Genomic DNA, 27,355 nt, shown 5'->3' with positions numbered 1-27,355 from the left:
TGACCTTGGGCAAGTTATTTGGCCTCACTGGTTTACAGTTTCCACATTTTTAAAACGGGATGATAATCCCTATTGCAGTGTGAGGGTTAAATATAGTGTCTGTGTTTAAACACTTTGGAAATGATCAACTTCCATACAAAAGGAGAATATGATTTCAGTTGCTTTCCTTCTTCCTTTAGATTTGAACACTATGAAAAGCACAGTTAAACTGTAGGATATATAAAGCTATTACATGATATATATGAACATATAAAAGGGATGATTTGGAGGTAAGATTTATTTTATTGCTGTTGTAGGTTAATCAATTAAACTATACATTTAACCATCAATTATCAAGCACCAACTATGTTATACTTTAATAACATTGGACCTGGAGAAAACAGGAGGTTCCAGAAATGAGTAAATTAACAATGCCAGCTCTGCACATTTACTATTTGCCATGACAGAGGGATGCACAGGATTTGCGTAGGATATGGACAAAATAGTAAGTGATTTGGGCTGAGAAAATGATGGGAAAAGGGAGTGAGAAATGATCAGACTGGAGAAGTAGTCAGGTCCAGGGTCACTTTATAAAACTCACTCTTGTTTTAATTAATTTTTATATGCTAATTTTTAGGATGCACAAATATTTGAAATATCATTCTCTTCTGCATTCTCCAATGATCATGATGCCCGTAGGAGGCACTTAAATATGCTTTATTTAATGCATCCCTGAAAAAGCTAGTGTGACATAAGCTAGTTTGTTTGAAAACATCTTTAATATACTCATGTCTTCAAAATTTGCACTTCCTTGCTTTACATGGTGAGCACTATTATTTGGTATACCTATTGTTTTCCTATTAGTCCAACTGAAATAAAGGTTTTATTGTTTTGCTGGCCTGATTAAAAATAGATCTACACATCCAAGTTCTGGTAGACCTGAAACACTGATGTGGTCACTATTCTTATTTCCCACCATCTGCTGAAAAATCTGCAAGTCCACATGTTTATTTAATTTACACAAAATTTCCAAATGCTTCGTGTATGTGGCATGTAGGAGGTACACCTTATTGTTCTTCTTTCAATTTTTGTATTAGATTACCATTTAATCACTTGGCACTGTTCTATTTATTTTACTCACTGTTTTTTATTGCTCCTACCTGACTTCTGCAAAACCATGAGGCTATTTCCATACGCCATACAATCCCAAGTCTTGGTCAGTGACCATCTCCACTCTCTACATGACTAATCTAAGCATCCCAGGTTCTAAGCTCAGTGATAGTTAAAACTCCCAGAGCAGGCACAACTAGGAGAGAGCCCCCAAACTCTACTATGGCTCTTTACTTCTGAGGCACCTACAAATTGCATGTTGTTTAGACAGGGTCCTCCTCACTCCCTCTGTCCCATGGGTCCACATTCTCATATGACCCAAAAGTTTACTCTATCTGCAGGGTGACCTGAGTGTGCTAATAATGGAAGTTATGCAGCGGGGATCCCGTAGTCCACCCTGAGGCCTGAACCAGGTCTGTGACAAATTAACATCTTTCAATTAGAACAATTCTGCAAATATATACAGCTGTCCTGCTTACACATGCCTGGAGAAATACAAACTCTCCTTTGTTTCATTTTTTACTTTGCTCTAGGGCAGAGGTCAGAAAAATTTTCCTGTACATGATCAGATAGCAAATATTTTAAGTCTTAAAAGCCAACTATCTCTGTTACAAGTACTCAACTCTGCTGTTGTACAAAATCACCCACAGACAAAACCTAAATGAGAATTCCAGCAACTTGTCCAAAACCTTACAAGTAGTGAGTGACAAGACGGGTTTAGCACCTATAGTTAATTAATGGAAATTTTTCCAAAATTATGTCACTCAACACATATGTATTTAGGGCCAACTTGTGCTAAGAACTGTTCTGGACATAGATAAACCACATGAAAGGGCCTACCTTCATACCATTTATGATTTAATAAAATCAAGTCCTTTATGTAGTTAAAATAATACTCAAAAGCTTGAAATTAAAAGTCCTGTGCTTTTTGAACCCTCATCCAAATCCCCATAGGCAACCTCTTTCACCATCTCTTATTTTAGGCCTTCTGTTAGTTACCTATGTCTACACATCTCTTCATGATTGTCAAAGTTAATACGTGCCTCTACTTTCCTTTCCATTTCTTGCTCTTCCTTCTGCTTTCTCCTCCATTCCAAGTTTTTTCGATAAACTTTTTACAAAAGTAAAAATAAAATCTTTATATATTTACATTTTTCTCTGCAATGGTAATTGCAAGTTTTGTGTTTTGTAATCAGCTGATTTTAAATGTTGAAAACTAAATAAACAAAATATATCATTTTAACTATGTAACTACTGTTTGGTGCAAGTACAACTACTATTTTATCATTTATTTTCTCTCCTGGAGTAATATAATGTTAAGTGGGTTCTCATTTCTTATGCAGTATGAGTAGTCTTTTAATTTAGTGCTTATGTGTAGACTGAGGCATTATAATATACTAATCTTCTCAAGAGTCAGCTTGAACTGAATGGATTGTCTTAATATTTAAATGTGCAATATGTTAATATTCATGTATATTGTTAAAAGTTAACAAGAAGCATTTTAGAAAATTTGCATGTTGCCCAAGGAATTAGAGGAGTAAGAAATATAGGTACTATCTTGGGACTTACAAAACCTCTATTTCTAAACTATTGTTTCTCATCATTTGCATAACATATTTTCTTTGGATGAACAGATTAGGAATAAAAAATAGATATCATTTATTTGGGAATATCATTCACTTTTCTTCAAAATTTAGAAACAGATTTTCATTTTCAAAAGGAAAGGACATAACAGTTGTGACATGTCTTAAGTCAAACAAAATTCTACCATTATTTCAGGATTTATTAATGAAAGTAGATTAAAATAGGTCTATTTCCCACATGATTGCTTGTAGAAATGACCCTAACTAAGGTCTGTTGTTGTTTTCTTTAATTTTTTTTTGAGAAATCTATTCTTATTCTAATAGGGAGATTCACCTTCACATTTGATGAAGGATATGATACCTTTGAGCCAGGGTGATTATCTCCCCAACATTTTCTGTCTTGTCTGAGTAATAGGCTAGCAGTTTATTTTAAAGAATAAATGCCAATTACACATCTCCACCTACATTGAAAACATCATATTAACTTCATGATTTTTTAAAATTGTTTTCTATATGAGAAATTACTGATAAATTGCTTTATGATATATCTGTTCTGTCATCTGCAAGCATTATCTTGGTTGAAATTTGAAATAGATCTATGAAGACTTTTCTTAACATTTAATTATATACTTATACACTATTTCCATGAAAACTGTATTTCTAAAAATGAGCAAGTGCTCATTTTAAGTGAAAATTCTAATAGCTATCTGATAAGTCTTATAGTTTAGTTAAGATCCACTGTTGTTATATATGCATTAATATGTTGACTTGTAAAATAATGTTCTATAAAAAATAAGTTTTTAATATTTAGGAAAAAGTTACTTTTACCTAAACATTATTTTTTGATCACTGAAGTGCCATCTCCAATCATTAATAATTATGATAACATAATGAATTAACCACATTCAATCTACTGGTCTTTGAAGAAATCTGCTGTTTTCAATGTTCACAAGTATTATTACTATTATGTCATCTTGAAACAATGGCAAGATGAGAAAATATTTTTTTAAAAAAAGCTTGAAAATATGTCAGTGTCAAGGAGGTTTTTCAAAAATAGAACATGACAGAGTATTATTTGACTTTTCATTTGCCATTATTAATTATCTTCAAGCCCAAAAAGAGGACACAGAATAGAGGAGTGAAGAGAAGGATCCACCAGTGTTTTTCTGTTCCTAGTCTAACATACTGTTTTCAAAATAGTTCTGAAATGTGCCTGCTAAACATTTTGCTAATAGCCCTAAAAGGAATCATTATAAAAAATGCATGGTGCTGCATGATTAAATGACTTTGTTGACATTTAGCACATCATGATCAGGTTTTAATAGAAGGGGCATGTGTCTATAAGATCTTGCTGTAAAGTCTTGTAAGGAGGTAAATAACCTACAGACACGTGCCTTTTTAAAATGACTCTGGGAAACTAAGCCTCAGGAGACATGCGAGTTGCAATAAAAAAAGCAGCCAACCTTTCATTTATCTGTTTGTATTGAAGTTGATGTGCAATTATTTAGCATTTCTTTTTAACAAAAACTTGCATGCATTTTTCCCCAAAGAAAAATATTAAAATGCCAATACCTTAGTATGCACATACAATATTCCCCAGAAAATATTAAGAAAATCAATAAAGAAATCAATAACAGTCTGGAGTCTGCAAGAGTTGCAAAATACATTGATGGTTTCCTTTTTATGTGTTTTGGAAAACTGATTTCAATTGCCTGATTACTGATTCTTAGAATTTCATTTAGAGCCCTTTCTTTCTTTCTTTCTTTCTTTCTTTCTTTCTTTCTTTCTTTCTTTCTTTCTTCCTTTCTTCCTTCCTACCTTCCTTCCTTCCTTCCTTCCTTCCTTCCTTCCTTCCTTCCTTCCTTCCTTCCTTCCTTCCTTCCTTTCTTCCTTTCTTTCTGACTCAGCAGGGTCATGGTATTTTGAATGAAAATCAGAGAGTGTTTTTAGGGAAAAAAAGTATTTTTCCTTAAGAAGGAAAACAATATTTTTACTGCTTTATTAGTAAGACATCAAAAGAAGAAAACATCACAATGAAAGGTTGATATTATTAAGAACAGATAGAAAGAATGCTGTGTGGAATAAAAAAACAAAAATATATACTAAGGCTCTCAGCATTTTTAGTAAAAAAAAAAAACAATATTTTCTAGTCTCATTTGTAACACTTTAGTGTCAATCTATGAACTTTTGTAGATGCTTAAATTTGCAAGTCATAAATAAACCTTCTTTTGACCCCATTTATGCTTCCACTTGTTCTATTTCTCGCTCCTCTTTACAGCACAACTTATTGAAAGGATGTTCAATACTTAAGAGTTTTCCAGTTTCTCTCTGGAACCCACTCCAGTCTTTTCCCCCTACCATTCCATGGAATGCTCTTGACAAGACCCTTGATGACTTCTAGTTTGCTAAAACCAGTGGTCAATTTTTAGTCTTCATCTTGTAACTTCTCAGCATTGAATTATGTGCCTGAGTTGGCCATTTCCTCCTCTTTGATAGATTTATTCTAACATGTCTCCTTGCTTCCCATCATGCTCTTATTTGAACTGCCATCCTCATTACCCACTGTGTATATCAACACATCAAAAAGTTTTAAAACACAAGTCAGTGTATGTCACTCCTCTGTTCAAAGGCCAACAGGGGCTGTGCATATCACTCAAAGTAAAAGCTACATCTCTCCATGTCCTACAAGGTCTTTTATAATTTGTTTCCATTTACTCTGTGACTGTCTCTCCTACTCTATTTCTCCTTACTCAGTTCACTCCATCTTCTCTAGTCTTTTATTTTTTTCTTTTGTTTCTCAAATACTCCCCAGATGTTTTCATCTTAAGGTCTTTGCTTCAGATTTTTCTTCTGTCTCTCCCTCAGATATCCTTTTTGGTCAACTCCTCCATTTCTTTCAAGTCTTTGCTTACATCCTCCTTCTCAAAGACATATTCTGACATCAATACTTTTCATCCTGAAACTGCCCATCTTCCTCTTACTCACAGGAACTCCTAATTCCTTTAAACTCTCTCTCTCTCTTTCTTTTTCCCATAGCACTTCCTAAAGTAGTACATAATATACTTAGTTTTAAATGTTTTGGTTGGTTCGCTTTCTTGTCTCTCTCCACTAAAATGCAAACTCTATAAAGAAAAAGAATGTTTCCTGCTGTATTCACTGATACACCCTAAACATAATAAGATAACACCTATTACACTGGTGGCACTCAATAATATTCACTGAAGGAATCAGTAAATGAAGACCTTAGAGTATATTAAAAAATTAAGTTAATAAAAAATGAAATAATAAAAATAATAATAAATTTTAAAAAAGCAATGTCTTTTCCTTTCCTGTTATTTTTTATCAATAGGAAAAGGACAAAAAATCCAATTAAAAATAGAGAAAGGATTTAAGAAGACATTTCTTCTAAAAATATACACAAATAGTCAATAAGCGCATGAAAAGATGATCAATACCATTGGCTATTAGGATGCCTATAATCAAAAAGACAGATGATACCAAGTGTTGGTGAGGATGTAGAGAAATTGGAATGAGAAATTATGCAGTTGTTTTCCAGTTCATTAAGTTGACAGTCCCTCAAGATGTTAAACATAATTACCATATGATCCAGAAATTCCATTCTTACACATATACCCAAGAAAATTAAAAACACATGTCCACACAAAAACTTGTACACTAATGTTCATAGCCATATTATTAATAATAGTAAAAAATGAAAACAACACAAATATATCAGGTGATAAGTGCATAAACAAAATGTGGTATATTATTTGGCAACAAAAAGGAATAAAGTTCTGAAACAGACTACAACATAGATGAATTGTGAAAACCTTATGCTAAATGAAAGTAGCCAGCCCAAGAAGATGACATGTTAATTCATTCCATTTATATAACATGACGAGAATAAACAAATCTATAGAGACAGAAAGTAAAATGTAGGGGTAAGGAGTAAACTGGAATGGGGAATGGCTGCTATATTGATTATGAGGTTTCTTTTTAGGATGATAAAAATGTTTTAAACAGATTTTGCCAATGGTTGAGCAACATTGAATTGTACACTTTAAGAGTGTCAATTTGGTAGTATATGAATTAATCTAAATAAATATGTTAAAGATAACTATAAAATAATAAATGGAGGGACGCCTTGGTGGCTCAGTCCATTGAGTGTCTGCCTTTGGCTCAGGTCATGATCCTGGAGTCCTGGGATAGAGTCCCACGTCGGGCTCCCTGCTCAGTGGGGAGTCCACTTCTCCCTCTGCCCTTCACTCTGCTCATGCTCTCTCTCACTCTCTCTCTCCCTCAAATAAATAAATAAAATCTTAAAAAAAAATAAATGGATGGCAAGGTCACAATATAATCTTGCAAAGACAACCCAGTTTAAAGTAAAGCTGAAAGTTGACAGTTTACTTGTGAGTTTGGACAGAATAGAGTCAACCTATAGTCTTTGGACACCAATCTTTTTTTTTTTTTAAAGATTTTATTTATTCATTTGAAAGAGAAAGTGAGAGAAAGCACAAGCAGGGGGAGAGGCAGAGGGAAAGGGAGAAGCAGACTCCCCACCAAGCAGGGAGCCCGACAGGGGGCTCGATCCCAGGACCCTGGGATCATGACCCGAGCCAAAGGCAGATGTTTAACCATCTGGGCCACCAGGCACCCGTGGACACCAATCTTTATATTTATATCCTTTTCTGTATGTTGCTGGAGTTAGTATGTAGGAAATAGATAGAGAAATGAAGTCTGTGTGATTTTCCTTATGTTTTTAGGTCATCTGATTTCATTTGATTAACAGTGTTTATATCATTACAATAACAGATTCTAACAGTATTATAAATGTATATTCTTACTTATTCAGTTTATGATTATCCATACTGATGAAGGGGAACAAGTATAAGGGGAAGCAGAATCATCCATATTAGCTTTTAAAAATTATGTACCTTCTGTTCTAAGAATTTCCAGTATTATAAACAAGCCGTTAAAACTTCCAAAACCTTCCTGTTCAAATTCTCTTACCTGCCCTTTAGTTTAACTCATCCACACCCACTACTTCCCACTCTAGAGAGAATTAAGCAGGAGGATTAACAAATATGAAATAGATTATTTAAAGTAAGAAGTTCAATTTATAATCCAGAAAATTTATTTCAATTCATGACTCTTTATCTACTTTATTTTATTATCTTTATCTTATCACTGGCCTTGGAAGAATAAATAATTAGACAGCTCCAGACCCAATACCAATGCCTCTCTGTCAAGTTATTTAGGGGCCACCGTATAAACTAGATTGTTCTGCTTGTCAAAAGATAAAAGAATTACTTTCAAAATACAGTCATCCCACTTTAGCTTGAGAATAGGAATCCTAAAGTAAAGACAAAGAAAATGATGATTTCTTAATTACTTACTTTTAGCCCAAAAAAAAAAAAATTTATTTTTCCTTTCTTCTGTGGATAGATGTTCAGTTTATTCACTCTTGGACTCTCTGTGGTACTCCACAGTAATGTCAGAATCTACCGTTTCTCTTACTCCATTATGAAACCCATACAATGTACCCTCTCCAGGAAAATCTCCCACTCTTACTCATCCTTTGTTGAACTCCAGTGGAAAGCAAATGCTACAGCCTGAAGTCTTGCATTCATGGAAGAAAGAGAGGTTTGACTAACCTGGCAGTCTTAAGGTAGTCTGACATTTTCCGTCCATAATTATCTGCTTCACAGTCCTCTCCTGCCCTGCTATATGCTTCCTGTAAGCCTGAATTTGATCCTAGGTTCTATTGGGTTCTGTCAAATTCATTAGTTTCCATCTCTGCTGTAGCTGTTTACCTTGAGTGGTTTTGTATGAGTTTTCTCTGTTCTAGTTTACTAATATTATCCCATCTGCTTTGGGTCTTTCAGAAATTCATGAAAATATTCATTTTTCTTACTGTTTTATCAGCCTTGCAATGACTTCCTCTACTTCCTCCTTCTTTTCCCCTTTTTTCTCCTTCATTATGGTAGTTTTTTACTGGTTAATGGGATTTTCTTTTTCTGAGTTAAATGGGATAAGAATGAGGGGAGGCACATAGGGGTGCTCTTTCCATCATCATGAACTGGAATCTCTTGGTAATATTGTATGTATTCATCTGCTTTCAAGTATACTTCCTCAGAGTTGATCCAAGTACCCAAGGAACTATAAAAAAGAGACTTTGCTTCATTGCTGTCTGCCCACTTTATTTTCTAATCTATAGTCGCTGTATTATACCCTACCTGTTTGCTCTCAGTCTCTCCATAATCTGAGCACTTAGTTCTCTCCCTGTTTTCTTGTGTTTTGTAGTGTTGGGAGGTATAATTATCTGCCTGTTTTATATTTTCAGTAAGTTAAGTGATCATTCTGAAAATAAATTTCTATTAAGAACAATAAAAAAATCCACGATAAAGCTTATGTAGTATAATCCCTATCCCTGGCTAGTGGCAAGAGTACAGGGTTTTTACAGTTTCACCACATTATGCTCAATATACTGTCTCAAAGAGTAAGACCCTATCTTTCCAGTGGACACAATTCCTCTTGTAAGCCATATATCCCGTGTCTTTTTTTTTTTTTTTTAAGATTTTATTTTTAACTAATCCCTACACCCAACATGGGGCTCAAAACCCACAACTCTAAGATCAAGAGTCGCATGCTCTACTGACTGAGCCAGCCAGGCACCCCTCCAATATCTTTTTTTTTTTACTGTCAAACATTATTCTCTCTTAGGCCCTATTGTTTTCTTTACAAATGACACAACAAAACAAGTCTGTGTGTAAAACAGCCAGTGAAACTTCTACATAGAATTTTAGACTCTAGCACTGATTATATGTCCATATGTTCTTCATTAAATCAAAAAGGATATTGGTGTATTATATTTATATTCTGCCCACTTTTTTCTCCTTTACTGCATCTATATGTCTATACACATTCACATATTAAAAACTAAGTAAGTAGGACTATAGTAGCACAGTCTCCTCAAATCCATGCACTGGACAGTGATACATTTCCTTATCACTGATCATGTATACATGATAAGAATTAGGATAAATCACAAATTCTGCCTTATCTTCTTTTTTTTCTCCCCTGTTTTCTGATTTTCTACCTGGTAGCTATCTCTGCCGGTGGCAAATAAATCAAATAAAATTGTGGAGGATTTGTAATTACAATTGATTAAATGAGCCTAGGTTTTAAACATCAAGAAACTTAATTTATTTCATTCTTTTTGTTGTTGTTCATGGGCTTGCATGTTTACTCTCTGCAAACTGTTATCTGTGCTCATCTTGTCTGAACAAGAGCTGTAGGAAGAGATGGAGATGGTTAATTTAAATAAAATGTGACTTTATTAAAGTCAGCAGGTATAGTGGAATGAACATAATAAAGTCTATGTGACCTCAAAAGTTATCTACATATTGAATGGAGGAGCAAGGGGGATCATCAAAATACTTTATTTGCTATGCTTACTAAATGGATTTGTTAATTTAGCAGATTTTTTTTAAGATTTTATATATTTATTTGACAGATAGAGACACAGTGAGAGAAAGAACACAAGCAGGGGGAGTGTGAGAGGGAGAAGCATGCTTCCCGTGGAGTAGGGAGTCTGATGTGGGGCTCGATCCCAGGACCCTGGGGTCATGACCTGAGCCAAAGGCAGACACTTAATGACTTAGCCACCCAGGCGCCCCCAATTTAGCAGATTTTTATGACTAGAAACATTTGAATTATGAGAAGATACAGAAAAATACATAGATTTTAACCTAGCTACTCTTCCTCTAAGCACCTGAAAGCATAAAGATTTTGTTATTTGGTATTCCATTGAAAAAATAAAATCTTTCTAGTTGAACCCAACCGACTTGTAAAAATGCTAGACAGTTACAACACATTGGCAAAATGATCTTTTAAAATTCTTATGCATGGTGGATTTCATGGAGAGTATTTAATGTAGAAATCATGTTTTTGACAGACAGAAAATAAAGTAAATTTGAATGATGGTGTGAACCTTATTTTGAAACATATTAACTAAGTATCAGATAAGTACTGAATAAAATAATCAAGCATGAATTTTCCTAAATAACTGTGTTGACTCTTCTTCATAAATACACTATTTAAGCAAAATTGAAACTAAATGCATTTTCTATTTATAAAGATTCTTGTAGTATATTAGTATACTATTACAGCACATAGGGGAAGAGAACAAAAAATAAATAAGAACATCGTCAAATATTATCAGCACAATATTTGGAATTTGCCTTTATTGTTTTGACAAGCTATAAATCAAATTGTGGTGGCTGGGTGATAGACATTGGGGAGGGTATGTGCTATGGTGAGCGCTGTGAATTGTGCAAGACTGTTGAATCACAGATCTGTACCTCTGAAACAAATAATGCAATATATGTTAAGAAAAAAAAGAAGAAGATAGTAGGAGGGGAAGAATGAAGGGGAGTAAATCGGAGGCGGAGATGAACCATGAGAGACGATGCACTCTGAGAAACAAACTGAGGGTTCTAGAGGGGAGGGGGATGGGGGGATGGGTTAGCCTGGTGATGGGTATTAAAGAAGGCACATTCTGCGTGGAGCACTGGGTGTTATGCACAAACAATGAATCATGGAACACTACATCAAAAACTAATGATGTAATGTATGGTGATTAACATAACAATAAAAAATTTAAACAAAAAAATAAATCAAATCATAAATTTTAACCATATATATTATAAAGCATAAAATTTAAATGTTTTAAAGTCTAAAGTATTGCTTCTGTCTTTGAAATAACATGATTGCTTAGGAAAGAATTTATTTTTGTTGTTATTTAACATGTTTTTATTACAGAGCTAATAAAATCTCATTGTAAGATATAAAATCCAGAAAAAATATTACCCATGTCCAAGTTCCTATAGATAAAAATTGATGGATGATTACATTAGTGTCCACTAATATTTCATACCCTTTAGTATATGCTTACTTAAATGGGCTTGGCCCTGTAATTTGCTTTGGCCAACAGGCATTCAGCAGAAATGATATAAGCTAAGGCTTGATAAGCACTTCAGCATTGGGGATTGTTTTCTTAAGACATTACTACTGCTTTGTAAAATAAACCTGGGTTATTGTTCAAAACAGACCATGTGGATGAGAACCAAGGTACCCTGACCTACGGACCCAGCTAAACTCCAGCCATTTGGCTCTAGTCTTTTTGGATCACTTAAACCTAGGAGTGTGACTAGATGACTGAATCCATGCAATGTGACCCCAGACTAAATCAGCAAATAAACTTCAGCTGAGCTCAGCCCAGATTGTAGAACAGCAAGCAAATAAATGGTTGTTGTTTTAAGTATAGGTAGCTAAAACAGAAATTGGAACCTAAATCTGGTATGTGAGCCTTCAAAACATTAAACACACAGCACTGAAATCTGTCCCTGGGCATTGGGTGGAAGGTCGAGGAATGGTGAACAGACTGTTAGTGAGAGTCAAAAAGACAGTGAGGAAACTACTCCTGGAGGCCAGAAGGATGGTAAACTGTTTTGTAGTGGTAAAAGAATAGGCGAATATAGAGAGAGTCATTGGGCTTCTTTAAGCTGCAGAGGAAGAGAGAGACAGAGGTACAGGAAGAGAGAGATAAAGTGAAGAAATAATTGTTTAGTTTTAAAGGAGAATTTTGAGGAAATACAGAGCACCTAAGAATTGTTGGGTCAAAATAAAACTCTTTCTCAAACCCCTCCTACCTGTCTAAAACAAAAGATTCTCAAAGAAATGGCTTCAGAGTAAGAATTATTTAAGAGTGTTGCAGTACAATACTCTTCAGACCTTAGAAATGTGAAGTTAATGTCTGAATTCATGAACTTTAAGCAAGAAAATAAAACAACTTCTAAGAATTTTGTAGATGCTATTCCACAGAAGTCTAACAAGCCCAAAGAATTATGGATATGGTTTTTAAAGCATGTAATAAGCCATGGTTATATTCATAGGAAACAAAATTTTTTATGATAATGGTATGAGTTTGAGTCAAACTCATAGAGATCAAAACAAGCCAGAATAAAAAGAAGCTTCCGGACTATCATTTTTTTGTAGAGATTAGACTTCAAAAATCTATTCAGCTTCAAATATACCCATTTCTTAAGAAAATGGAAATAAATTTCAGAATGCAGAGCCAAACACTCAGAGGGTGGAATCAATACAGGAGAGACTAATAGATTAGGAACCACTCCCAGGGAACAGAACTGGATGCTAATCAAGGAATACTTCTTGCCCCTAGAAGAGGAGACCCTAATAACTTATATTTAGCTAGATTTCAGAATCACTATTGATAAGAGTTTACTAAGATCTTTCACTCCTCCACTTTTCGAAAGAATTCAAGCAGCTTTTATGGTTATCCTGCCTTTGCCTAAACTTATAGAGTGGATGCTTCCTTGTTCGTCTGGTTTTGGTTTTGAGATCTTAAGATCAAGAATCCCTGCAATTGAGAAGCCTCATCATCCAGACCTGATGATCAGATTATGGAATTCAGGCATGATAGTGCCATTGTTCTCCAGCCAAAGACTACCGGGATGCACCTTTAATGGAACAAGATGGGCTTATCAACTCACTGCACTGAGAGAGAATGCATACTATGGGGAACCACGGACATCTCAGTAAGAGCATATTAGTACTTATTGTAGGATTTGGGCTTGTATTCTGTAATATGATGGATTCCAGAGGTGATATTTTGCTCTGAATTTAATTGTCTCAGGTAGTGGGAGTGGTTTTAAGACTTGATATCTTAATATTATCTAGAAGGAGGAAATACTAGAGTGAGGCTGAAGCTATCATTGTTAAGTAATTAGTGGATGCTAATTTTAGGGGAAAGGGGATATTTTGTATTTTTGTGGTTTCCGTAATGATCTTGTTCTTGTCTATGTTTGGAAATTATGTGATGGTGATTTTTTTTGTTTGTTTCACTTCATTATGGTTTCAAACTGGTCTTATCTTGGGTTCGTGTTCTTTGAAATTGTTATTTTCACCAGAAGAATGCCACAGTCTAGCTGAAAATTCCAGGATAGCTCATAATAACACTGTGGCCTACATGTTAGTATCCAGGTCAGTCCCTGGTATCAGGGGCTGATTTTCTCTTTCTTCTTTAGTTGTCTCTTTCACTCTAGTGTTCTATCTTTCTAGATAATATTAAAATATCCAGTTTTAAAAGTTATTCATACTTCCTGATACCACCAAATTCAGAGCAAACCCCCATTTTCTTGAACACCATGAAGATATGAAGTATTCTGGGGTTCCTGGGAGAATGTGAGTATATTTCGCCGAGGAAAGGGTCTTTAAACATTGGGTCCAGAGAACAGGTTGTGGTAGATTATTACATTCATGTTTCCCAGTACATCATGTCCCTGGGTATCTATGCCCTTCTGAAGTCCATTCCCATATTGATTGTGAGCTTGGTCATATGAGCTCAATTATAATTTATTAGATATGCTTTTAATAAATGTCCAACTTATAAATAGAAGCCAGCAATACAAAACAAATAATTTAGTTTTATTATCCTGCACTACGTGGCATTTTTATTTGCTATATTCTGAGCATGCTGACCCATAAATGAAAGTGCACCTGGTTTGGTACACATGCTTTGATTCTGAGAAACCCTTCTTTACCCATTTGTTTTATTCTGTAATCGTTATAGTTATAAATCTTGCTTATTTTTCAATTCTTTCTATGCCTAGCTCTCTTATTTATAACACATGATTAGAAAATCTCAAATCTTGGCTGCTTTTCCAACATTCAACCAATGAATGCTCCATTTTAATACAGCAACATTGTGGATGAATTTTCCAAAGGTATCCCATAGATTTAGCTTATCTAAAGATCTTCTGACCTTGGTTATTATCCCCAAAGAGATATCAGATTACTACAAAAAATTATTTTATGAGGTAGCATTATGAAGGAGGTTTTGAGGCCAATGAGGTAGTTAAAGTGAAACTGTGTGGATTCACCAGTTTGTGTGTCTTAACATACTGTGCATCACACTCTGGGAATAACAATGTCACACACAGATTTTATTATAAGGTTAAATAATATAACATATAAAACTTTAGATATTTTATATATATAGCATTAAATATATGTTATTATGAAGAATGAGTAGGATTTGAAGAGGCAGGAAATGAATGTTAATTCTAGGCAGGGGTAAGCACACTAGCATAAAGGTGGGAAAGTCCACAGCATATGGAGAGACCAATTTGTATGAAGTAGAATTTATAGGGTGAGCAATAATAGCAAGCTAGAGTAGAATTATTAATTTTATCTGGGATTTGAAAAGTGCTGAATGTCACTTGCGCACTCCAAATCTTTCTTTTCTAGAAAATGTCATTATAACTAGTTGAATGATGTGAAGAATATAGTCTAGAGAAGCAAGTCATGGAGCACAAGTTTCACTTTGTAATATGAAAAAGACTATCAGGTGGGAGAGATTTTTTTCTGTATTGTTCAAGAGAGCAAACCTAGCATTACCAGGTCAGTTTACATGTAGGCGTATTTACCCTCAGAATAATAAATTATTTACTGCACATATATGTCTGTCAAGAGAAAAGGCTGCTACATATAATAATGAAATGCTGTTCACTAGAATTAGACCTGCGAAGACTAGAAGAAAAACCACAGATGCTATAGAAAGCATTAATATAGAATAGAGATTTAGAGATTTGGATTTTATGTGTGTATATTAGCCTTGTTCATTTTCCAAGAAAGGGGGTACATGATTTCATCAGATTTTGAAAAGAATCCGTGGCTTAGAAAAGGTTAAAAACCATACAAATACAATATTGGACTGAGATGCCTTAGTGGGACTTCTAAGGTCCCAAAGGCCAGTCAGTGTTCATAGAGAAACACATAAATTTTCAACCTTGGCATAAAAACTGATTTTGTATGGCAAAACCTGATTTTCCTTAATTCCTCACTCTGGTGGTCTGCTTTCTCTATTTTGATACTATTGCTGTGTTGGCTTCATCTACTTCTTATATTTTAAGTCCCATCCTGATCAACTGAGTTATCCTTTAGCATTTTTGTTTTGTGAGGTTTAACATTTATCTCCTGACTTTTTAACTTCACAATGGCTTCTAGACTGGAATGACTGAAAGCTTCCCTTCTGAACCTTTCTCCCAACCGCCCACACCCCCACACCTCAATACCTTTTTTCCCTAATCTTTTTATTGCTTTCAGTGACAGGTTTTACTTTGGTTGTCATCCGTTTGAAAAGGATTTTTTTTTTTTTTTTTTTTTTTTTTACGTCCAGCAATTGTTAAGTCATGAACCTTATCTGTAAGTCAAAGTCTGTTTGGGGAAAAATAAAAAGATTCTGAAACACAAAGCAAGGTTAGGGGAGCAAACTTTCATTTGAAAATTATCTTAACTTTGTAGGCAGGGACCTTTATTTTTATTTTATTCAGTTAATTTAAACGGATTTAAAAAAACAAGCTATAAATCCATATCACGGTGTGAGACACTGAATCAGACAAACCCAGTGGTATATTTCTCCAAAGGCTACTGCATTAGGATTCTCCTAGGGTGTTAGCATGTCTATGATACTATAAGTGACTCCTTAAACAATCCAGTTTCAGAACCAATGGGAATGGCTTCATAATCCATAATAAATTTGTAATCTTCTGTAACTCCTTTAGTGATCTGAAAGCATTCGGATCCCCATGCCCTTATATTCTTTCTGACCTTTAAAATCACCAATCTTTAGCTCATTCTTGTCGATTCAAGACAAGTCAGACACGAGGCTGTCTTCTATGAGTCAGAGTGACAATCACTTTATCAAGGTTTAATTAGATTTTTCTTTTTACAACCAGTGATTCAGTATTCCTTTCATAAAGCAATGCTGAAATATTTCATCCACACAGGCTCAAGGGGGAAAGGAGTGGGTTACCTAAACCATTCAGTGACATTGTGAAATCAAAGAAAAACAGCTCAAAGATAGGGCTGAGAAGCTGATTTTACATGGAGTAGATAGTGTTTCATTTGCAACACAACATTTGATCTACAGATTCATGGCATTATGTTGTTATCTTGCAATAGTGACACTGCTGGCAGCTCAATCTGCTCTTTCATTAGAACATCTCGTAGGAATTCTAGAAATTATCTGCTGCCCACATAAAAACTGATAAAGCAAAGGAAAAAAATATTAAGGCTTATTTTTATCACTAAAACAGCACTTCATCTCCAGAATCAAAGCTTTTAAACCTCTATCATGAGTAGTCTGAAAGAAAACTCACGTATAGTAGGAGCAAGTTGAGGGACAATGCAAAGAAATGTATAGGAACAGTTTCTTTTTTATGTTGACACATTCTATTCAGTTTAATATTTCCCTTCAAAGTCACAGAATAGCAAAGAGTCTTATTTTGTCCCCCATTCTGAATCCGTAACTACAATGCTCTTCCTAGAAAGTGGTAAAGACTGAAGATGGCTAAAGTCAAAGCCTCCAAGTTGATTGGGGGAAGGGAGCCTATGAGGGTATAGGAAGAAAGAAATACAGTTTTAGAGACGGTTCATCCATATGGACTAGATTCCACGTAACTAGTGGGTTTTAGGGAAGAACCTTCTTGAAATAATGTGAGTATAGCGAAAGTTTATATAATTAGCCATTAAGGTCTAGAAAAATAGTGTCCAATGGAAATTTATGAGATGATGGAAAAGTTCTATATTTGCACTATTCATAATAGTGGCCACAAGCCAAGTATAGCAATTGAGCACTTTGAAATATGACTAAAAAACCAAGGAACTAAATTTCAAAATTTATTTGATTTACTTAATTTAAATTTAAATAGTGATATGTGGTTAGTGCCTGTTATTGTACAGAACAGATTTAAAACATAACTAACTAAACATAGTTATAAAACTTCAGTTTGTGAAATTAAAGGGAAAAAAGTTCTAGCAGTGTAGGTAATTTAAAGAATTTGATGAACCCACTTTCCACTGTATCCTTTCCAAGTCAGTTTTATTGAATGTTTTGTGCCTTTAAGCATCACCTGCTTAGAGAATATTTGAAAGATTTTGATGCAGAGAGAGGCTTTTAAAATTTTATTTTAATGAAGTCAAATGATTGATAAAGGGAGATTGTCAATAAAACTGATTGACCTGTTTTCTAAGATCTCCTAATAAGTACCCCCCTTCTCAATTCCAAGGTAGTCATCATAGGAGAATTGGTGATTCTTTTTATTCTTTTGTTTTTTTAAAAGATTTTATTTATTTATTTGACAGAGAGAGACATAGCAAGAGAGGTAACACAAGCAGGGGGAGTGGTGAGGGAGAAGCAGGCTTCCCGCCGAGCAGGGAGCCTGATGCAGGGCTTGGTCCCAGGACCCTGAGATCATGACCTGAGCCGAAGGCAGACACTTAACAACTGAGCCACCCAGGTGCCCTGGACAACTGGTGATTCTTATAGATCAGTTGCTGAACTGTCAGTTTTTTATTTGAACTTTTTATTGATATGTCAAAACAATACATTGAACATAAAACAGGAAAAAAAAGGCAAAAAGGTAAAAAAGACTGGAATTCTAATTCAAACCAATAATATGGACTGAAGACATGCAAATAGATACTACATTTATTTCCATTGTTAAAATACTATGAGCCCTGTGGAATCCCAAAGGGTAAGATAACATCATTAGTAAAGATGGCCATATTTTAATAAGAGCCATGTTTTTGGTTTCTATAATACCTTTTAGATATGTCTGAGTATGACTCTGTTTCCAAAGAAAATATTTAAGTTCCTTCTTTACTTTCATTTTTTTCATTCCTTCCTCAATTATTTACTGAAAAACTAACATTTAATATGTGCCATGTATGTGCTAAACTGAAAGTGACCTATGCCTACCAAAGAGGTTCTGCACCCCTGATTATTCAAAAGTGTTTGATTTCCACTGGTTCTATTAAAAAACAAAACACAAACACACAAAAACTCCCCCCCCAAAAAAAACTTCTACTTTGAGAAACAATAGGCAGTGGAATGATATAAACCTGGATTTGTAAATACATTAAACTTCTTAAAAATAGTTACTTGTTAAATGTTCTTACACCGACTATTTGAGTAATATCAAAAAGTGTACATTTTTAAAACTAAATAGGATGCAAACTGGATACTCTAGATGAAATGGAAGATTCCTACAAAGATGCAGCCTAGCATGAGTGAATCATGAAGAAATAGAAAATCTGAATAAATCAATAGCTAGCAAGGAAGTTAAATCAATGATCAAAAACTTACCAAAGAAAAGCCCAGGGCCAAAGGGTTTTATTGATGAATTCTATCAATCATTTAAAGAAGTCAGTCTTTATATTGAGGTCAGTAATACCCTGATAACAAAGTCAGACAAAGACACTACAAGAAAAGAAAACTACAAATCAATGTGTTTTGTGACACTGATGCAAAAAATCCTCAATAAAATGCCATAAAACTGAATTCAGCAGCATATCAAATGCATTATAAACCATGAAAAGGGGGACTATTCCTGGAATGCAAGGATGGTTCGATATACACAAATCAATAAATGTAATACACCACATTAATAGAATGAAGAATAAAAACCATATGATCTCAATAAATGTGGAAAAAAGCATTTGATAAAATTCAGTATCCATTCATGTTAGAAACTCTCAACTTATTAGGAATACAAGGAATGTAACTCAAGGTAATAAAGGCCACATATGACAAATCCACAGCTAACATCATACTCAAAGGTGAAAAGCTGAAAGCTTTTCCTCTAAGGTCAGGAGGAAGACAAAATGCCCACTCCCACTACTTGTATTTAACATATTATTGCAAGTCCTAGCCAGAGAAATTAGGTAAGAAAAAGAGGAGTCATCCAAATCAGAAAAAAAAGGAGTTAACCTGTCTCTTTGTAGGTGACATGATCTTATATGTAGAAAACCCTAGAGACCACCAAAAACTGTTAGAACTAATAAATGAATTTAGTAAATTGCAGGATACAAAATTAACATACAAAAACAAGTCATATGTCTGTACACTAATAATAAACTATTCAAAAAAGAAATTAAAAAACCAATGCTATATACAATAGCATCAAAAAGAATAAAATACTTAGGAACAATTTTAACCAAGGAGGTAAAATATCTGTATACTGAAAACTATAAGGCATTAATGAAAGAAACTGAAGAAAACACAAATAAATAGAAAGATATTATGTGTTCATAATTTGGAAGAATTCTATTGTTAAAATGCCCATACTACCCAAAGCAATCTACAGATTCAATGCAACTTTGCAAAACTCTGACAATTTTCACAGAAATAGAAACAACAATCCTAAAATTCACATGGAACCACAAAAGATTCTGAATAACTAAAGCAGTCTTGAGAAATAAGAACAAAGCTAGAGGCATCACACTTCCTGATTTCAAGCTATACTACAAAACAATAGTAAACAAAATAATATGGTATTGGCATAAAAACAGACACAGATCAGTGGAACAGAATAGAAGGCCTAGAAATAAATCCATTCACATATAGTCAACTGATCTTTGAAAAGAGCATCAAGAACACACAATGGGGAAAAGACAGTCTCTACTAAATGGTGTTGGGAAAATTATGTATTCACAGGCAAAAAAATGAAACTGGACCCCTGTCTTATACTATTAAAAAAATAATAACTTGAAATGGATTAAAGACTTAATGTAAAACCTGAAATCACAAAACTAGAACAAAACAGAGAAAAAAATGTCTTGACATTGATCTTGGCAATGATTTTCTGGATATAACACCAAAAGAATAAGCAACAAAAGCAAAACAAATCAGTAGAACTATATAAAACTAAAAAGCTTTGCACAGCAAAAGAAACAACAAAATGAAAAGGCAACCTACAGAATGGGAGAGAATATTTGCAAACTATATATCTGATAAGGGGTTAATATCCAACATATGCAAGAGACACATACAATTCAATAGCAAAATAACAAATAACCTGATGGAGAATTGGGAAAAGGTCCTGAATAGATGTTTCTTTAATGAAGATATACAAATGGCCAACAGGTACATGAAAAGGTGTTTAACATCCCTAATTATTAGGGAAATGCAAACCAAATCCACAATGAGATGTTACCTCACACCTGTTAGGATGGCTATTATCAAAAAGAGAAGAGATAAGAAGCGTTGGTAAGAGCACAGAGAAAAAGGAACCCTTGTACACTGTTGGTGGGAAGGTAAACTGGTGTCTCCATTAAGGAAAACAGCATGGAGTTTCCTCAAAAAATTGAAAACAGGACTTTCAGTTGATCTAGCAGTTCCACTTCTTAGTACAAAGAATTGAAATCACTTTCTCAAAACAATACCTGCAGTCCTATACTTATTACAGTATTATTCAAAGCAAAGATATGGAAACAACCAAAATATCCATCAATGGATTAGTAGATAAGGAAAATGCGATGCAACAGAACATTATTCAACCTTTAAAAAGGTGGAAATTTGGCCATTTGTGACAACATGGATGATGTGGATGACATCATGCTAAATGAAATAAGCCAGACTTAGAAAGCAAATACTACATGATACAACTTATATGTGAAATCTAAAAAAAGTAAAACTTACAGAAAGAACCAGAGAATGGAATGTTGGTTGCCAGGGGCTAGAGGGTTTGACAAATAGAAAGATAACTGTTTCAAGTGTACAAATTTTCAGTTATTAGATAAATACATTCTGGAAAATCTAATGTACAGCAGGGTATTTGGAGTTAATAATACTATATGTATATTGAATACTTACAATTTGCCAAGAGTGTATATCCTGTGCTATGTACTTTAATATTAATGTATCAATATTGGTTCATTAATTGTGATGAATAGGCCACACTAATGTAGGATGTGAAAACAGAGGAAACTGGATACGGGGTATATAGGAATTCTCTATACTGTATTTGTAACTGTTCTATAAATCTAAATCTATCCAAAATTGAAATATTTACTATTTCTAAAACATATAAAATTATATAATTTATGTATATGCAGTTTATTGTAAGTTATTTATACCATAATAAGTTGATAAAAATATTCAAAAAAGAAGTCAAGACAAATAATGAATTTAAATTAAAGAAAGTAGGGGTGCCTGTTTGGCTCAGCTGGTAGAGCATGCAACTTGATCTTGGGGTTGTAAGTTCAAGTCCCATGTTGGGTGTAGACATGATTTAAAAATAAAATAAAATAATTTTTTTAGATTTATTTATTTATTTGAGAGAGAGAGAGAGAGTGCAAGCACACAGAGGGAGAGGAAGAGGGAGAAGTAGACTCCCCTCTGAGCAGGGAGCCCAACATGGGGTTCAATTCCATGATGCTGGATCATGACCTGAACTGAAGGCAGATGTTTACTGGACTAAGCCACCCAGGTGCCCCCAAATAAAATATTTTTTAATTAATTCATTAATTAAAGGAAGTGGAAGGGAAAAACAATAAAAAATATGAGTAGACATGAAATAGGACACAAAGTTCAAATAAAATGAACAAAACCAAATGCTGGTTATTTGAAAAGACTAATAAAGGGCGCCTGGGTGGCTCAGTTGTTTAAGCGACTGCCTTCGGCTCAGGTCATGATCCTGGAGTCCCGGGATCGAGTCCCACATCGGGCTCCCTGCTCGGCGAGGAGCCTGCTTCTCCCTCGGACCCTCCCCCCTCTCATGTGCTCTCTCTGTCTCTGTCTCTCACTCTCTCAAAATAAATGAATAAATCTTTAAAAAAAAAAAAAGAAAAGACTAATAAAATAAGCAGGCCTCAGGAATGATGGATAAAGGAGAAAAAAGGAAGAATAAACAGTGAAATAAAAAATAGGGAAAATCTTTGTGTTAATAGTTTGAAAACTTAGACAAAATGGTAGTCTCCAAAACCTGTTGTTTACTTAAAAAAAAGACAAAATGTAATATGATACTTAACATTAAATATGTTGAATTTTTACTTAAGATCTATCCACTGGATTTTAGATTGGTTCAAAAACTTTGGAAAACTGTTTGGCAGATTCTATGATCCAACAATTCCTCCCCTATACATATCCAACAGAAAAATATGTTCACACATAAGGCATGTGCAAGGTTACTTATATTCATATTATAAGTTCATATTAGTCATATGAATCAGAAAATGTAACAATCCAAGTGCCTATCTAAATGGAATAGATAAATTGTGACATACTCATAGGAAACATTCTTATTGAGTCAAGTAAATAAACTATTGTTAAACACAACAAGAATGGATTTTGCAAACCTAATGTTGAATAAAAAGTTCTAGATATTAAAGTTAATTACTATGAAGTTAAACAAACAAAACAAGATGAAAACCAGTCATAACTAATCTATCTTTTTTAGGTCACAATAGTCATTATCCTTGAGGAAGAGAGAAAGTAACATCTAGGAATAGGGTGCAAGGGAGTTCTAGATACTGGTAATATTCCATTTCTTTGGTGGTGGCAATTTGGATTTGTTCACTTTGTAAAAATTCAGGCAACCATATCCTTAAAAAGTATCTGAGTACATACTCAAAATACAAGGCTTTCCAGTCTTCCAAATAAGGGAAGATATCCCACCCTTGATACCAAATCTATGCAATGATAGCATGAAGAAGGACGTTTACTGGTCAATATCATTTTGCATATATATGTAAAAACCCTAAACAAAATGTTAGTAAATGAACCAGCAAGATAATTTATAATTGTTTCTAATAATTATATATAATAATTATAATAATTTATATTGCTGGTTTATTTATATGGTAGAAGAAAGTGATACTTTTTTTAAAGATTTATTTATTTATTTTAAAGAGAGAGAGAGCACAAGTGGGAGGGGCAGGGAGAGGGAGAGAGAATCACAAGCAGACTCCATGTTGAGCACGGAGCCCAACTTGGGGCTCGATCTCACAACCTTGAGATCATGACCTCGAGATCATGACCTGAGCTGAAATGAAGAGCTGGGAGCTTAACCAACTGTACCACCCAGGTGCCCTGAGGTGATACATTTTAAAATGGGTTAACAGCTTTATTAGGATGAGTGGTAGACATCTTAAATAGCATTTTAGACAATACTAAAGATAGAGATTTAATGAAATGGAGAACTAGCTAAAGAAATTAACCAGGATACAACACAGAGCAGCCAAGAGATTAAAAATAAAGAACTCAAGAGACATGGAAGATAAAATAAGAAGGTCTAATATTTATTTCTTCAAAAAGAATATATAGGTAAGAAAGATGAATTATTTAAAGAGTTTATTAGCATAATGTGTTTTAGAGCAATCTCTTATGAGTTTCTTTACCTCAATAACAAAATTGGTTGTCTATATGTTTACAAGTGAAAGGAAAACTCAGGGATATACTGATCCAATTGTTGGGTTAATACTGAGAAACAAGTGAGGCCTGTGGGACGTAACACCCTGAGGTGACACAAATATCTCTATGCAACAAATATCTCTACAGCAACTAAAGCAACCATGTTCTTTTATTTGTGCTTGGGGAAAAATATACTAGGAAATCATGTGAATAACTGGATAAGATGAAGGAAGCTAATGTTACTCTATCAGTTTTTCTATTACATAAAACACATATTTACCAGTTAGCTTAAATGCACCTTATAAATTCTCATCTTAGATAAGATATAATAATGACATCTTAGTAAATAAAATATTAAGTATCATATCTAACATTTCTACTCCTAACTTTATTATAACAATTTCTTTGAAGTATATTAAATAAAGAAAATTTACTTCAGTGTTTAATTCATAATTTTCCCATATTGAATTAGACACTGTTCAGAGAAAGAAGGAAGAAACATTCTACTTGAGAACAACTTTTATCATGTATTTACCCAGAGAAAAGAAAATAAACTTTGTCAGCATCCAAAAGTTATAGTGCATAAAAAGGTATGTTTTGTTTGTTTTGTTTTGCTTTGTTTTGAAAAGTCATTAGCTACATTAGGGTGGGAAACAAATCCAGTGGAATTGCAGTAGGGTGAAGAAAATTAACAAAAGGGCTTTTAGTTGTTAAGTGTCAGAAGTGAAGTTATAGTATTTTTTTAATGAATCAGGGATGGTCTTGAGCAATTGAAAAAAGTAAAACCAATCTCATTCTCCCCTGAGTATTTTCAGTGTTTCAGTTAGAAACAAGCAGCAGTAGATGAACACAGTTTTTCTCAGGGAGAAGACACACACACACACACACACACACACACACACACACACACACACCCCAAAGGAAAGATTATCCCTATTTGATGTTTAACACAACAGTGATCTGTAATAACAACAAATATACAGTACTACTCATTCAATGAGGTTAGCAATAGAAGACTCTTCAGTAAGTCTAAAATATAATGTCGTTCCTTAGAGCAAAGGTTTTCAAAAACTCTGCTCCCTGATCATGGAATTTATTGGTAATTCTGTCCATGGTACTTTTTTAGAAATTCAGGAAACTGTTTTTGTATATACATTGTAATTGTTAAATACACATGTGTGTGTATGTAAGAGAAGGGGTCCGTTGGGGTGGGGGAGGATATTACCAATATAGAAGACTTAGTAGTTTACAGATAAAAAGTACATATTAGAAGTGTATCATACTATTTGTTAACTTCACATTTTACTTTGTCAACAGTAACTCTACTAGTAGAAACAAGGCAAATTGAAAATGAGCATTTTCAATTATTTTGAATCTTGTTTTCTCTCGGAATTTAATAAGTTTTCAAGAGCAAACAACCTACACTCTCACACTTTTCTTTCCTGTTGAGTTCTCATTTTTGATTCCCCAAAGGTGAGATAGAGGAGTAATTGCACTTCAGTTGAAAACACAGATATCAGGAAAAAACATACATTTCCTTCTTAAGAGTCCTTATTCTCTTAGTACTTAGAAATGCTTTCATTTATTTTGAGCTTTTCAAGCCCAATAACATTTTGATTTCATTAAATATAATGCTGATTTACACTTTAGATGAATGAATTTGAAATTACTAACATGTCAGAATAAGCTGTCAGGGTAAACAACTTTGGTTACATACATTAAAACTGCTTTTTAATTAAAGCAACACTTAATTGTGATACTCATTAGAATGTGAAGTGAAACAACACAAAACCTATGAGCCTTCCCAATTAAACTAAAAGCTTAATAGAGTTTTGTTATTAAATGATTTTCATATTTGACATTTCAGGTAAATACACACACATTTAATTACATAAATTATTTTTTTCATTCAGTAAAAACAACAAACAAACAAGAAAAAATCTAAGAGACTAATATGTCTCTGAACAAAAATGAAAGCAGTATAACAGAGAAAGAAGTGGGATGACCTTTTATTTAGGTAATGAGATTAAGTCTCTCTAAGGAACTGAAATTGAGTCAAAACTCAATACAGTGAGGGGCAAGACATGTGGATTTCTGAAGGAAGAGCATTATAGCTCTTGAAACCCGGAAGTTCACTGTGTGTTTGAGGGTAGGAAAACAAAGGTGCCTGATGCACACTAAGAAAAGGTGAAGATGGTAATAAATGTGTTTGGAGAGGTAGCCAGGGAATAGACTTAGTTGGATTTTATAGGCATTAGTAAAGAATTTAGATTCTCTTTTAAGTGTAATGGCAAGTACTGGATAAGTTCTAGAGTATGACTGCAGACAGACCTGGAGAACAACCAAGCTTAATCCTTCAGCCTTTAGTTAAGGAAAGATAGACTAGGCTGCTAGATAAAAAGTCTAACTTAGGAAATGACAATTTTGTTCATACCTGAGGATTATATACTATCTCTAGCAAATATATTTCTATCTTTAATATTGAAATGATGACTCTGGCCCAGGTGAATGAACAAAGGTAAATCCTACAAGATTATATTCTAGACTGCTCCAACATAATGAAGATATAGGCCTGATTGGAGATAGTTAAATTTTCAGGTGGTGTATTATGATTCTAATTCATTCACTAAAACTTTAAATTTCAACTCAGCAAAAAATTCTATGACCCTAAAGCTCAGTTAGATCTCTTGTGCTATGATTCTAATCTCTCTACTGTGAATCCTGACTCTACTGACTTCTCCATGAATCATTTATGTAAGCAAATCTTGTTTAACTTAGCTAAATTATATCTATGTCTGGTCTATCCAACAATATGTACTTACTACTCACACTTGACACAGTCACCCAGCAAGAAGCCATCAGAAGATAGTAAGCTGGGAAGAAACATAATCTGACTCATGTTTAAAAACCTGTGACTTCTGAGATAATACATTATATGTTAAAAAAAGAAGATAGTAGGAAGGGAAAAATGAAGGGGGGGCAATCAGAGGGAGAGATGAACCATGAGAGACTATGGACTCTGAGAAACAAATAGGGTTCTAGAGGGGAGTGGGTGGGGAGATGGTTTAGCCTGGTGATGGGTATTAAAGAGGGCACGTACTGAATGGAGCACTGGGTGTTATACACAAACAATGAATCATGGAACACTACATCAAAAACTAATGGTGAAATGTACGGTGATTAATATAACATAATAAAAAAAGACTATACATAACAAATACCATGAAAAGAGTAGGAGTAGAAGCATGGACACAAGTAAAAGTTCTATTATAAAATAAAGGCAAGAAATAATAAAGCCTAAATAAAAGTGTCAGTGGAGGGAGTGAGGATGAGAAGTCATCAGATTCAGGATATGTTTTGAAGGAAGAACCAAAGTATTTTCTTTCTCCTTTTTTTTTTTTTTTAG

Source organism: Eumetopias jubatus, unplaced genomic scaffold, assembly GCF_037043125.1.
Source record: "Eumetopias jubatus isolate StellerSeaLion01/CBP00866 unplaced genomic scaffold, mEumJub1_p1.0 scaffold_5, whole genome shotgun sequence".
In the NCBI taxonomy this organism is placed as follows: Eukaryota; Metazoa; Chordata; class Mammalia; order Carnivora; family Otariidae; genus Eumetopias; species Eumetopias jubatus.
The sequence above is the reverse complement of the archived record's forward strand: the minus strand, read 5'-3'. Positions refer to the sequence as shown.